Genomic DNA, 14,110 nt, shown 5'->3' with positions numbered 1-14,110 from the left:
CAATGAAGGTCTACAGTAGCCTCAGCAGCACTCTGTAGGGTAGCACCATGTTATAGCTAGAGGAAAGATAGCTTCTGTCCTCCTCTGGTACATTGACTTCAATACAAAACCTAGGAGGCTCATCCCAGGTAGCAACATTTATCTGGGCTGGACCTGGCCCACATCGGCCACTTTTGTGTCGCCCACATGTGGTTTGGAATTAGGGCCCTGCAGTGGCCCAGCCATAACTCAGCCAGAATTGACCCACCTTGTAACTCAATTTCAAATAAAATAAAATGTTATTAGTCACATGCGTCGAATACAACAGCCCTTACAGTGAAATATTTACTTACGAGCCCCTAAACAACAATACAGTTGAAAAAAATGCAGATAAGAATAAGAAATAAAAGTAATAAGTAATTAAAGAGAAGCAGTAAAATAACAATAGCGAGACAATATAAGGGGGGCACCGGTTAGTTGAGGTAATATGTACATGTAGGTAGAGTTATTAAAGTGACTATACATAGATGATAACAACAGAGAGTAGCAGCGGTGTAAAAGAGGGGGAGGGTGGGGGCAATGCAAAAAGTATGGGTAGCCATTTGATTAGATGTTCAGGAGTCTTATGGCTTGGGGGTAGAAGCTGTTTAAAAGCATCTTGGACCTAGACTTGGCGCTCCGGTACCGCTTGCCGTGTGGTAGCAGAGACTAGGGTGGCTGGAGTCTCACTTTTTAGGGCCTTCCTCTGACACCGCCTGGTAAAACATCCTGAATGGCAGGACACTGCCTGGTAAAACATCCTGGATGGCAGGAAGCTAGGCCCTAGTGATATACTGAGCAATTCGCACTACCCTCTGTGGTGCCTCACTGTCGGAGGCCGAGCAGTTGCCATACCAGGCAGTGATGTAACCAGTCAGGATGCTCTCGATGGTGCAGCTGTAGAACGTTTTGAGGATCTGAGGACCCATGCCAAATCTTTTCAGTCTCCTGAGGGGGAATAGGCGTTGTCGTGCCCTCTTCAAAACTGTCTTGGTGTGCTTGGACCATGTTAGTTTGTTGGTGATGTGGACACCAAGGAACTTGAAGCTCTCAACCTGTTCCACTACAGTGCCGACGATGAGAATGGGAGCGTGCTCGGTCCTCTTTTTCCTGTAGTCCACAATCAACTCCTTTGTCTTGATCACATTGAGGGAGAGGTTGTTGTCCTGGCACCACACGGCCAGGTCTCTGATCTCCCTATAGGCTGTCTCGTCGTTGTCGGTGATCAGGCCTACCACTGTTGTGTCATCGGCAAACTTAATGATGGTGTTGGAGGCGTGCCTGGCCATGCAGTCATGAGTGAACAGGGAGTACAGGAGGGGACTGAGCACGCACCCCTGAGGGGCCTCTGTGTTGAGGATCAGCGTGGTGGATGTGTTGTTACCTACCCTCACCACCTGGGGGTGGCCCGTCAGGAAGTCCAAGATCCAGTTGCAGAGGGAGGTGTTTAGTCCCAGGGTCCTTAGCTTATTGATGAGCTTTGAGTGCACTATGGTGTTGAACGCTGAGCTGTAGTCAACAAATAGCATTCTTACATAGGTGTTCCTTTTGTCCAGGTGGGAAAGGGCAGTGTGGAGTGCAATAGAGATTGTATCATCTGTGGATTTGTTGGGGCGGTATGCAAATTGTAGTGGGTCTAGGGTTTCTGGGATAATGGTGTTGATGTGAGCCATAACCAGCCTTTCAAAGCACTTCATGGATACAGACGTGAGTGCTACGGGTCGGTAGTCATTTCGGCAGGTTACCTTAGTGTTCTTGGGCACAGGGACTATGGTGGTCCACTTAAAACATGTTGGTATTACAGACTGCGACAGGGAGAGGTTGAAAATGTCAGTGAATACACTTGCGAGTTGGTCAGCGTATGCTCGCAGTACACCTCCTGGTAATCCATCTGGCCTTGCGACCTTGTGAATGTTGACCTGTTTAAAGGTCTTACTCACAACGGCAGTGGAGAGCGTGATCACACAGTCTTCCGGAACAGCTGATGCTTTCATGCATGTTTCAGTGTTATTTGCCTCAAAGCGAGCATAGAAGTTACTTAGCTCGTCTGGTAGGTTCGTGTCACTGGGCAGCTCTTAGCTGTGCTTCCCTTTGTAGTCCGTAATGGTTAGCAAGCTCTGCCATATCCGACGAGCGTCAGAGTCGGTGTAGTACGATTCAATCTTAGTCCTGTATTGATGCTTCGCCTGTTTGATGGTTCATCGGAGGGCATAGCGAGATTTCTTATAAGCTTCTGGGTTTGAGTCCCGCTCCTTGAAAGCGGCAGCTCTAGCTGTTAGCTCAGTGCGGATGTTGCCTGTAATCTATGGCTTCTGGTTGGGGTATGTACATACAGTCACTGTGGGGACGACGTCATCGATGCACTTATTGATGAAGCCAATGACTGATGTGGTGTACTCCTCAATGCCATCTGTGGAACCCCAGAACATATTCCAGTCTGTGCTAGCAAAACAGTCCTGTAGCTTAGCATCTACTTCATCTGACCACTTTATTATTTATCGAGACACTGGTGCTTCCTGCTTTAATTGTTGCTTGTAAGCAGGAATCAGGAGGATAGAATTATGGTCAGATTTGCCAAATGGAGGGCGAGGGAGAGCTTTGTATGCGTCTCTGTGTGTGGAGTAAAGGTGGTCCTGAGTTTTTTTCCCTCTGTTTGCACATTTAACATGCTGATCGAAATTTGGTAAAACGGATTTAAGTTTCCCTGCATTAAAGTCCTCGGCTACTAGGAGCCCCGCCTCTGGGTGAGCGTTTTCTTGTTTGCTTATGGGTAATATAGCTCCTTCAATGCGATCTTAGTGCCAGCCTCAGTCTGTGGTGGTATGTAAACAGCTATGAAAAATACAGATGAAAACTCTAGGTAGATAGTGTGGTCCAGAGAACAACATTTCTAAAACATTAAAGACAGAGTTGGACTGTGATTGGTACATTTTATTCACCAGCAAAAGATAATACATACAATGATAAAACTACAATGTGGCTCTTCTTGAGCTACAACCCCACATTTGGTTTGTCCGGACAGGACCAAGTAACAATCTGATTCACAAGTTGCGAAATCAAATTACAGCAGTTGAAGGACAATTTCAGTATTTAGGACACCGTCGTAGCATTTGCTGTCATTAAATGTGAAGACTCTATATTATCAAATCAATTCGCTATGTGTAATTATTCAACGAATCACGGAATAGTAATTAACTAGGAAGTCGGGGCAACAAGGAAAAATTTAGTTTATAGAGTTCCAATTGTCATATCTTATCGATTACAGTCACTTATTAATATATTGTTACCTCATCAGTCATATTCTGAATGTTGCAAACCCTTGGATATCTGCACGAACCCTAGCATAGATCATGAATCAGCGATATACAAATTGGGTTAATTATTCATTTACTAACTAACTTAATCAATCACAGAATTAAATAAGCACACACAATTAGGTCATACATTGGTTATTGACATGATAGAAAAGTACCTAGTAGGCTAAGCCGATATGACGGCTTTTTTTTTTTTTTTTTTTTAAGTCATTTAGCAGACGCTCTTATCCAGAGCGACTTACATTTAACTTTTTTTTTTTTAACTAGGCAAGTCAGTTAAGAACAAACTCTTATTTTCAATGACAGCCTAGGAACAGTGGGTTAACTGCCTTGTTCAGGGGCAGAACGACAGATTTGTACCTTGTCAGCTCGGGGATTTGAACTTGCAACCTTTCGGTTACTAGCCCAACGCTCTAACCACTAGGCTACCCTGCCGGCTTGGTAGACAAAGGAAAGGGGTGGGGACAGTTCAAGAGCGGGAAAATCAGAATGATTTCCCTACATACATACAGTTGAATACTTCATCGGAAGTATGGACATTTAGCACCCTAACAACCTCATTTGGATTTTAGAAATTTCCAGATTTACAAGTGTATGCCTTTGTTGTCCCTCTGCAATCGCCGGTCCGTCTGCTGGTTAGTCAGTCGACAGAAAGCCTCTGGTTTGTCCACCAGAGATCAAAGTCCGTCGGAGTTGTAGGTTGTTATAATGGGTACTTCAGAGTACAATTCGGAAATGTTCTTAGGACGGATGCGTTTACCAGACTAAAGTAGCCTGAATAATTGTTCTTTAGTTTGTAGACTTCTTAGCCATTTCAACATGGGAATGATCTCCACGTTCTCTGGTCTTATCCTTTGGTAGAGTTGCCAACCATTTCAACATGTAGCGACAGCTTCCATGTTTTCTGGTCTCTAGAGTGATAGCCATTCCAACGTGGGGACCTCGTTCTGGCGTTATCTTGACTCTAGTTTGAATTAACAACCATTTCAACATGTAGCGACAGCTCCATATTTTCTGGTCTAATGTCAATTTTGTTGGAAGTGGCTTTTATACTAGAGTAGAAAAGGGGGCGTTCCATGACGCCGATGTAAATGTCTGTACTCACAGGGTGTGGTCACTGACTAGTTAAAACTTTATATGAAAACCCATAATATCATTTAGAAGGCTAACATCACATTTCATCTTTTCTAAAGCATTCCTATACTCAATAATTTATTGTATACAACATTCAGATGCAAATCCCATAATTGAGAAGTGTATACAAACAAAGAAACAGTAATGTGTGTCTCCTGTCCTTCATGAGGTCACCAAATAAAACAAACTCGACATGACTGTTCCTTAAGTGTCCACGGACCACTCCAACTGGTTGGAATACAGAAATACTGTTCAATTATTCAATCTTTGACGTTACCGTACTGCAAAGTCTTTCTCTATGGTAACAAAGGGATTCACAACCTTCATTTTCGCAGAGTGGGGAAAGGAGTTTCGTTATTTACGACCGTCAAAAACCTGTGGTGGAGGAGTGCTATGATCCTCACCCAAAAAGGTCAAGTCGTGACAACACTAATCTGTATTTATTATATAAATGCCATGTTATAGAAGGGTGAAGGCACTTTTTTTTATATCACTTGGTTGAGTAACTTACCTGAAGCAGCATTCATCTTCTGGAAATTTGGTGCAAGTTGGCAACACCAATAAAGGTTAAAAGAAACATACATCCTTTTACAAGCTGCAAATATCTTGTTATCATGGTGCAGGTCTGTAATGTTGTAGAAACAAAAATGGTGTCATTTGAAACTTTTGCACGTTCATGCGCAAACATGGGACGTTTACGTATGTATCACAGATAGTCTCAAGACAGCAAAACTTATCGCTACAGATCATGTAGAATGACAAAATGTTCATTTCTAAAACATCTACAAACCTGCACCATGATAACGAGAACTTTGCAGCTTGTAAAAGTATGTATTTATGTGTTTTTGGAGCCTTTGTTACTATTTCCATCTCAGGAAGACAACTGCTGCTGCGGGTAAGTCACTCAAAACCTAATGATATTTTTTTTTTTTTTTTTTTTTACAAAGTGTCTTCACCCTTCTTTAACATGCCATTTTTGTGATTAGGGTCCTATATACAAATATTGTCTTAAGTTGTATAGTACAGTACAGTTAGAACAATAAAGCATATTAAATTAGAATACAGTAATGTATACTGTACTCCATTGTGCTCTACTGTAATGCACTAACGTCTAGTTTGTGCATGCTAGCTTAAGCATACACCATAATATACAAGTGCATTGATAGTTACCATTAATGTTCTGCATTGGCAACACAGCTAACACTGTTACACATATTGTTTTAAAACAAGCTCACATCTCAAATGATTGTTGCCCAAATGAGCTTTGTAAAGACAAAATAGACACATGACTTGCAGATTACAACAAGCCCTATAAACAGCATACCCCCCACTGTCACGATCGTTATATGGTGGAAGAGAGGAGGACCAAGGCGCAGCGTGATAACAATACATTCTTCTTTTAATTAAGCGAAACGAAGAACACTATACAAACTATACAAAACAACAAAATGACGAACGTGACGCTATAAACAAATAGTGCTGACACAAACACTACACATAGACATAGACCATAACCCACGAAATACCCAATGAATATGGCTGCCTAAATATGGTTCCCAATCAGAGACAATGCTCAACAGCTGCCTCTAATTGAGAACCAATCTAGGCAGCCATAGACATACAAACACCTAGACTAGACACTGCCCCATAAACATACAAAACCCCTAGACAATGAAAAACACATACTGTACATCCCCCATGTCACACCCTGACCTAACTAAAATAATAACGAAAACAAAGATAACTAAGGCCAGGGCGTGACAGTACCCCCCCCCCCCCCCCCCCAAAGGTGCGGACTCCGGCCGCAAAACCTGACACTGAAGGGGAGGGTCCGGGTGGGCCTTCTTACGGCGGCGGCTCGGGTGCGGGACGTGGACCCCACTCCACCATAGTCATTACCCGCTTTGGTGGCGCCTCTGGAGCGGGGACCCTTGCAGCGAGGCCCGGACTGAAGACCCTCGTAAAGGGCGTCACTGGACAGAGGGGCAGTTCCGGACTGAGTGGTAGCTCCGGACTGAGGGGCGGCTCCGGACCGACGGGCGGCTCCGGACTGACGGGCGGCTCTGGCAGCTCCTGACTGGCGGGCGGCTCTGGCAGCTCCTGACTGGAGGGCGGCTCTGGCAGCTCCTGACTGGCGGGCGGCTCTGGCAGCTCCTGACTGGCGAGCGGCTCTGGCGGCTCCTGACTGACGGACGGCTCTAACGGCTCCTGACTGACGGACGGCTCTAGCGGCTCAGGACAGACGGGCGGCTTTGACGGCTCAGGACAGACGGGCGGCTCTGACGGCTCAGGACAGACGGGCGGCTCAGACGGCGCTGGGCAGACAGGCAGCGCAGGCGGCGCTGGGCTGAAGGGCAGCGCAGGCGGCGCTGGGCAGACGGCAGACTCTGGCCGGCTGAGGCGCACAGTAGGCCTGGTGCGTGGTGCCGGAACTGGTGGTACCGGGCTAAGGACACGCACCTCAAGGCTAATGTGGGGAGCAGCAACAGGGCGTACAGGGCTCTGGAGACGCACAGGAGGCTTGGTGCGTGGTGTTGGCACTGGTGGTACTGGGCTGGTGCGAGGAGGTGACACCGGATATACCGGACCGTGAAGGCGTACTGGAGCTCTTGAGCACCGAGCCTGCCCAACCTTACCTGGTTGAACACTCCCCTTATCCCGGCCAGTGCGGCGAGGTGGAATAACCCGCACTGGGCTGTGCTGGCGAACCGGGGACACCATGCATAAGGCTGGTGCCATGTACACCGGCCCGAGGAGACGCACTGGAGACCAAATGCGTTGAGCCGGCTTCATGGCACGTGGCTCGATGCCCACTCTAGCCCGGCCGATACGAGGAGCTGGGATGTACCGCACCGGGCTATGCACACGTACAGGAGACACCGTGCGCTCTTCCGCATAACACGGTGTCTGCCCGTACTCTCGCTCTCCACGGTAAGCACGGGGAGTTGGCGCAGGTCTCCTACCTGATTTCGCCACACTCCCCGAGAGCCCCCCCCAAGAAATTTTTGGGGCTGCCTCTCTGGCTTCCAGCCGCGCTTCCGTGCTGCCTCCTCATACCACCACCTCTCGGCTTTAGCTGCCTCCAGCTCTTCACGAGGGCGGCGATATTCTCCAGCTTGAACCCAGGGTCCCTTACCGTCCAGAATTTCTTCCCATGTCGGGGAGTCCTGTGTATTTTGCCGCTGCTGCTGCTGTCCTTTACCACGCTGCTTGGTCCTTGGTTGGTGGGTTATTCTGTCACGATCGTTATATGGTGGAAGAGAGGAGGACCAAGGCGCAGCGTGATAACAATACATTCTTCTTTTAATTAAGAGAAACGAAGAACACTATACAAACTATACAAAACAACAAAACGACGAACGTGACGCTATAAACAAATAGTGCTGACACAAACACTGCACATAGACATAGACAATAACCCACGAAATACCCAATGAATATGGCTGCCTAAATATGGTTCCCAATCAGAGACAATGCTCAACAGCTGCCTCTAATTGAGAACCAATCTAGGCAGCCATAGACATACAAACACCTAGACTAGACACTGCCTCATAAACATACAAAACCCCTAGACAATACAAAACACATACATCCCCCATGTCACACCCTGACCTAACTAAAATAATAAAGAAAACAAAGATAACTAAGGCCAGGGCGTGACACCCACGGTTAGAAATGTAGGGTTTATGGTGTAGTATTGGAACAAACATTTGTGAAACATTTTTTAATCCTCTGGTGGTTATCATCAGAACCCCACCAAGAGTATCTACATATTGTCCAACCTCTCACCTCTTTGTCTTCCTTCCTTGCAACCACCATTTCGATCCCCTGACAGACGGAACCATCTTTTGACGCTTTTTTCCACTTCTTTGTCAGTTGCATCGGACTCATCGCAGCTTTAAATGAAAATTAGGGAATAAAGAATCATTGGTTTACTTCTAGTATTCATGAAGGACTTTGGCAACAGTAGAACGTTAACTTACAATTAACTATATTTTTTAGCTGCAGTTGGCAGGGCTCCTTTCCATTGATTCACCTCCAGTTCATGGTCTTTGAACGATCATGGGAGATTATGTGTACCACGATCCTCCACACACTCTCTTTCACATCACAGCCATCGTTCATTCCCAAATAGTTAATCTGTAAGCACAGAAAGTGACCATAACATATGGATATTGTATGTCAATATTAAGTAATTCACCTAATTTGAATAGCCTATTGGCTGCTGAAAAACAAGTAACAGTTTTTTTTCTTCCAAATAGTGTTAGCTATAGTTAGCTAGCTACAGTACTCACCCTTCAATACTTAACATCCTCGTCCTGACCCCTTAACCGCTAACTTACACAACTTAAAAGAAAAATTAGAACTAGCTAGTGAGTAGCTAGCTACTGTTAGTAAACCAGCTACTTTAACTTGGGCAACTAAGTAAATTTAAGATAGCTAGCTAGTGACATGTTCTTTTAAGATAGCTAGCTAGTGGTCACAAAGAACAAGCTCCTCGATTTATCTCACAAATGTTTGTCAAATAACCGGACAGCAAATAATTTCAGTTGACAGCCTACTTGCTCCGATATAATTATTGCAAGCTTTTAAGGCTGCTTGACAAGCTAGCTAGCTGATGTTTTTGGCTAGCTAATGTTAGCTCGTTGCCAGAAATTCCTAGCTAGCTAACCTAGCCAGGTTTCCTTGTCTCCACTACATTTTTCACAGTCCAATTGCAGTTTCATAAGGAAAATACATTATTGACAGCTAGCTAGTTAAGCTATATAAAGGTCAGGTAGGGAAAAATAGCTAATTTACCGATGTTCATGAAGGAAGTTAGCTAGCTGTTGGATTAAGTTGACCAGATTTCTGAAATGAAAACAGGGGACATTTCCAGTTCGGCGGTGAATATAATTAAAATATCCAATGGTATTATTTATGAAATAAAAAAGGGGGACAATTCCGGTTTCATGTATTTAGTCTAACAGGCACACTGTGATAGACAGAGAAAACAACTGTATTACAGAAGCACTACAGACACGACAGAACTGTCCAATCTGAACAGCCATTCAGTGGTCCTAGTAGTCTGGGTAGAATAAGAGCAGAAGAGAACATGAGCAAAATTGAAGAAAAAAAAACAGAGACAATAGTATATGTGAAATACTTAACAACATAATAAAGAAAAAATATGATGAGATTGGTGTCATAATATACTTATACCAACCTAATTTATACCAACCTAATTTGTATATTTCTCAGAAGAATGTATTTTCTTCAGGATTGCTCTGTCTTTGGCCAGCTTCTCCATGAACTCCTGGCAAGGGAGGTTGAAGTGTGTCTTCACAAGAAGCATGGCCTTGATGGTAGGAACAGTAAACCTATTTCTTTCTGCTGTCCATGTTTCATTCATTTGGGAGAACACTCTCTCGACTGGTGCATTACTTCCAGGTAAACACATGACAACAGACGCTAATCTAGCCAGGTAAGTGTGTGGGATGTCATTCTCTTTGAAGTGGGTAACCACCGTGCTCCATCTCTGACTAAGTGGTGTCTCAGATGTTTTCCATTCTTCAAGCGATCCCCCCTTTAGGAACTCACATCTTGCAGTCAATTTTGCCTTAATGTTTCTCAGAATTGCAGCTGACTCCACAGCACAGCGGTCCTGGCCTTCAAACATCTTTATCGTGTCACTGAATACGGTCAGGTTTCATGGACAAAGGCCAGCCAAAGTTCAGTCAGTGGATCTTCAAACATTGTTCACAGAACAACAGGGTATTTGTCTTCAGGAAGAAAAAAGGATTTCAGTGGCACATACATTTTAAGCACTTTTCTAGAGCAGGGAGCATGGACAGCCAGCGAACATTGTTGTGTCCTAAAATTATATGGTACTCCTGGCCAACAAACTCACAAAAGCTCTTCAGTCTTTCTACTCTGAATGGGGAAAATATCTTTGTGAGCAGCTAATCAATATAAAGGGGAATCATATCCAAAGCTGTTCTGGCCGTGTTATGAATGATGTGGGCAGGACAACCTAAGCCAATCACCTCCCGCTGAGGAGCATTTTTAACTTTGGTATGGACATTGACCCTCCCCAGCCTATTCAGTCCTCCAAAGTTGGTATTTGCGTGCCACAACTTTGTTTTCCAGGTTACATTTTTAGATGACCACCAGGACCTCAGCTGCAATTTCCTCTGCTGTTTCACCTTTCAATTCAACAAATTCAAGAAGTTTTGTTTCCACAGATGTGCTGCCATCATATATCTTACAATATCTGACTACTATTGGCAGCAGCTTTTACATGTCCATGATTGGACGAATCAATGGACAGGGACACAAATTCAACCTGGTCTAGGTCCTGTGTCACCAAAGTAGTTGTCCATGGTTGTAACACGTTACTCACTATGGCGTCACATTTTGTCCTAGCACATGTAAAATTTGGTTCAAAGCTTCTGTGTCAGTTGTGCTATGCAGTCCATAGATCTGTAACTAAACTCAGCAAAAAAAGAAATGTCCCTTTTTCAGGACCCTGTCTTTCAAAGATAATTCGTAAAAATCCAAATAACTTCACAGATCTTCATTGTAAAGGGTTTAAACACTGTTTCCCATGCTTGTTTTATGAACCATAAACAATTAATGAACATGCACCTGTGGAACGTAACCTTTCAGTGATACCCATCCCGGATCCAGGAGCATCCTCATCAAAAAAGCTGACTAGCATAGCCTAGCCTAGCCTAGCCTAGCCTAGCCTAACGGGACAGGGATATCATATAATATAATTTTCATGAAATCACAAGTCCAATACAGCAAATGAAAGATAAACATCTTGTGAATCCAGCCATCATTTCCGATGTTTAAAATGTTTTACAGCCAAAACACAATATGTATTTCTATTAGCTAACCACAATAGCAAAAGACTCAACCGGATATTTTGACCATGTTTCTACCGCATAGGTAGCTATCACAAAACCGACCAAATAGAGATATAATTAGTCACTAACCAAGAAACAACTTCATCAGATGACAGTCTTATAACATGTTATACAATACATTTATGTTTTGTTCGAAAATGTGCATATTTGAGGTATAAATCATAGTTTTACATTGCAGCTACCATCACAAATAGCACCGAAGCAGCCAGAATAATTACAGAGAGCAACGTGAAATACCTAAATACTCATCATAAAACATTTATGAAAAATACATGGTGTACAGCAAATGAAAGATAAACATCTTGTGAATCCAGCCAATATTTCCGATTTTTTAAGTGTTTTACAGCGAAAACACAATATATATTTCTATTAGCTCACTACAGTAGCCAAACACACAACGCAATTTACTCCCCGCAAAAATAGCTTGCACAAAACCGACAAAATAGAGATAAAATTAATCACTAACCTTGAACAAATTCATCAGATAACAGTCTTATAACATCAGGTTATACAATACACTTATGTTTTGTTCGAAAATGTGCATATTTAGAGCTACAAATCCTGATTATACATTGTGAATACGTAGCATCGATTCACCAGAATCTCCAGAGATATTTTGGACACTCACCTAATCTGACCAAAGAACTCATCATAAACTTTACATAAAAATACTTGTTGCATGGCAAATGAAAGATACACTGGTTCTTAATGCAACCGCCGTGTTAGATTTTTAAAAATAACTTTAGCATAACAAACAGCTTGCGTTATTGCGAGACAGCGCTCGCCAAAACGGCAGAGAATAGGAATCAACATTTTCCACAGAAATACGAAATAACACCATAAATTGTTCTTACTTTTGCTGAGCTTCCATCAGAATCTTGTACAAGGAGTCCTTGGTCCAGAATAAATCGTTGTTTGGTTTTAGAATGTCCTTTTCTTCTGTCGAATTCGCGCCAACAATGCTAGCCAAGGTTGATAACGTTCCCACCCTCTCTGGGAATGGAAAACTGGGAATGGAAAACTCCAAAAGTCCCAATAAACATTGAATAAACTGATAAAACTCGGTTGAAAAAACCTACTTTACGATTATATTATCACATGTATCAAATAAAATCAGAGCCGGAGATATTCGCAGTGTAAACCGAAAGCTTTTTCAGAAGCTAATGTCGAGCTCCGCCTCGCGCCTTGGTAGAGAAAGGAAATTCCTGACCTGCCACTCCAAAAGCTCTTGTTCGACCTCAGATCAAGCTAGACACCCCATTCCACCTTCCACTGCCTGTTGACATCTAGTGGAAGGCGTATGAAGTGCATGCATATCGATAAATATAAGGCAATTGAATAGACAGGCCCTGAAACAGAGCCCCATTTTCAGAATTTTCACTTCCTGTCTGGAAGTTTGCTGCCAAATGAGTTCTGTTTTACTCACAGATATAATTCAAACAGTTTTAGAAACTTGAGAGTGTTTTCTATCCAATAGTAATAATAATATGCATATTGTATGATCTAGAATAGAGTACGAGGCCGTTTAAATTGGGCACGATTTTTTCCAAAGTGAAAATAGCGCCCCCTATTGACAAGAAGTTTTAAGACACTAACAGCTTACAGATGGTAGGCAATTAAGGTCACAGTTATGAAAACTTAGGACACTAAAGAGGCCTTTCTACTGACTCTGAAAAACACCAAACGAAAGATGCCCAGGGTCCCTGCTCATCTGCGTGAATGTGCCTTAGGCATGTTGCAAGGAGACATGAGGACTGCAGATGTGGCCAGGGCAATAAATTGCAATGTCTGTACTGTGACACACCTAAGACAACGCTACAGGGAGACAGGACGGACAGCTGATCGTCCTCGCAGTGGCAGACCACGTGTAGCAAAACCTGCACAGGATCAGTACATCTGACAGGTACAGGGTGATAACAACAGCTGCCCGAGTTACACCAGGAACGCATAATCCCTCCATCAGTGCTCAGACTGTCCGCAATAGGCTGAGAGAGGCTGGTCTGAGGGCTTGTAGGCCTGTTGTAAGGCAGGTCCTCATCAGACATCACCGGCAACAACGTAGCCTATGGACACAAACCCACCGTCACTGGACCAGACAGGACTGGCAAAAAGTGCTCTTCACTGAGTGAATGAAACTGCTATAGCCAGCAGCCCCCTCTGTTGGTCAAAACAAGCACAACGCGATTAGCATGTCAACCGGTAGGCTCTGCTGCCCAGTCTTTCTTGCCACGTAAAATATTATTTCACTTTGCGGTCTGTTTTTAACTCACTGTTAAAAACGGGCACAGCTCCAGCCAGGGACAGGCCACCAAAAACGGGGACTGTCCCCAGAAAACGGGGGATGCCTGGTCACCCTATATTGGATGCAACCGATCCAACAACAGTGTTATTGTCGCATGTAGCTAGCTAGCAATGCTGCAAGTTGGTAAACTGATCCCGGGGGTCTCCTCTTGAAATAGCAGGGGTCGTGTAGTTTAATTGGTTGTTCATATCATATGACTAGGGGTTGGAGGTATTCACTTTGATTAACCTAACAGAGTAAAACATTTGGTACACCCCAAAAAAAGAAAAATGGTTTTAAATAGTGAAAGTTCTTTGTTAAACCCTATTTGATGCTTTTAAAACGTATATTAAAACCATGCTTAAGGTTATGAATGGAACCTGTATGGCTATATAAAGAACCCTTTCCTTAAGTTCTAAAGAACCATTAAATAGGTTAAACTTTGTATAGCA

This window comes from Salvelinus alpinus, chromosome 15 (assembly GCF_045679555.1).
Source record: "Salvelinus alpinus chromosome 15, SLU_Salpinus.1, whole genome shotgun sequence".
Classification (NCBI taxonomy): Eukaryota; Metazoa; Chordata; class Actinopteri; order Salmoniformes; family Salmonidae; genus Salvelinus; species Salvelinus alpinus.
The sequence above is the reverse complement of the archived record's forward strand: the minus strand, read 5'-3'. Positions refer to the sequence as shown.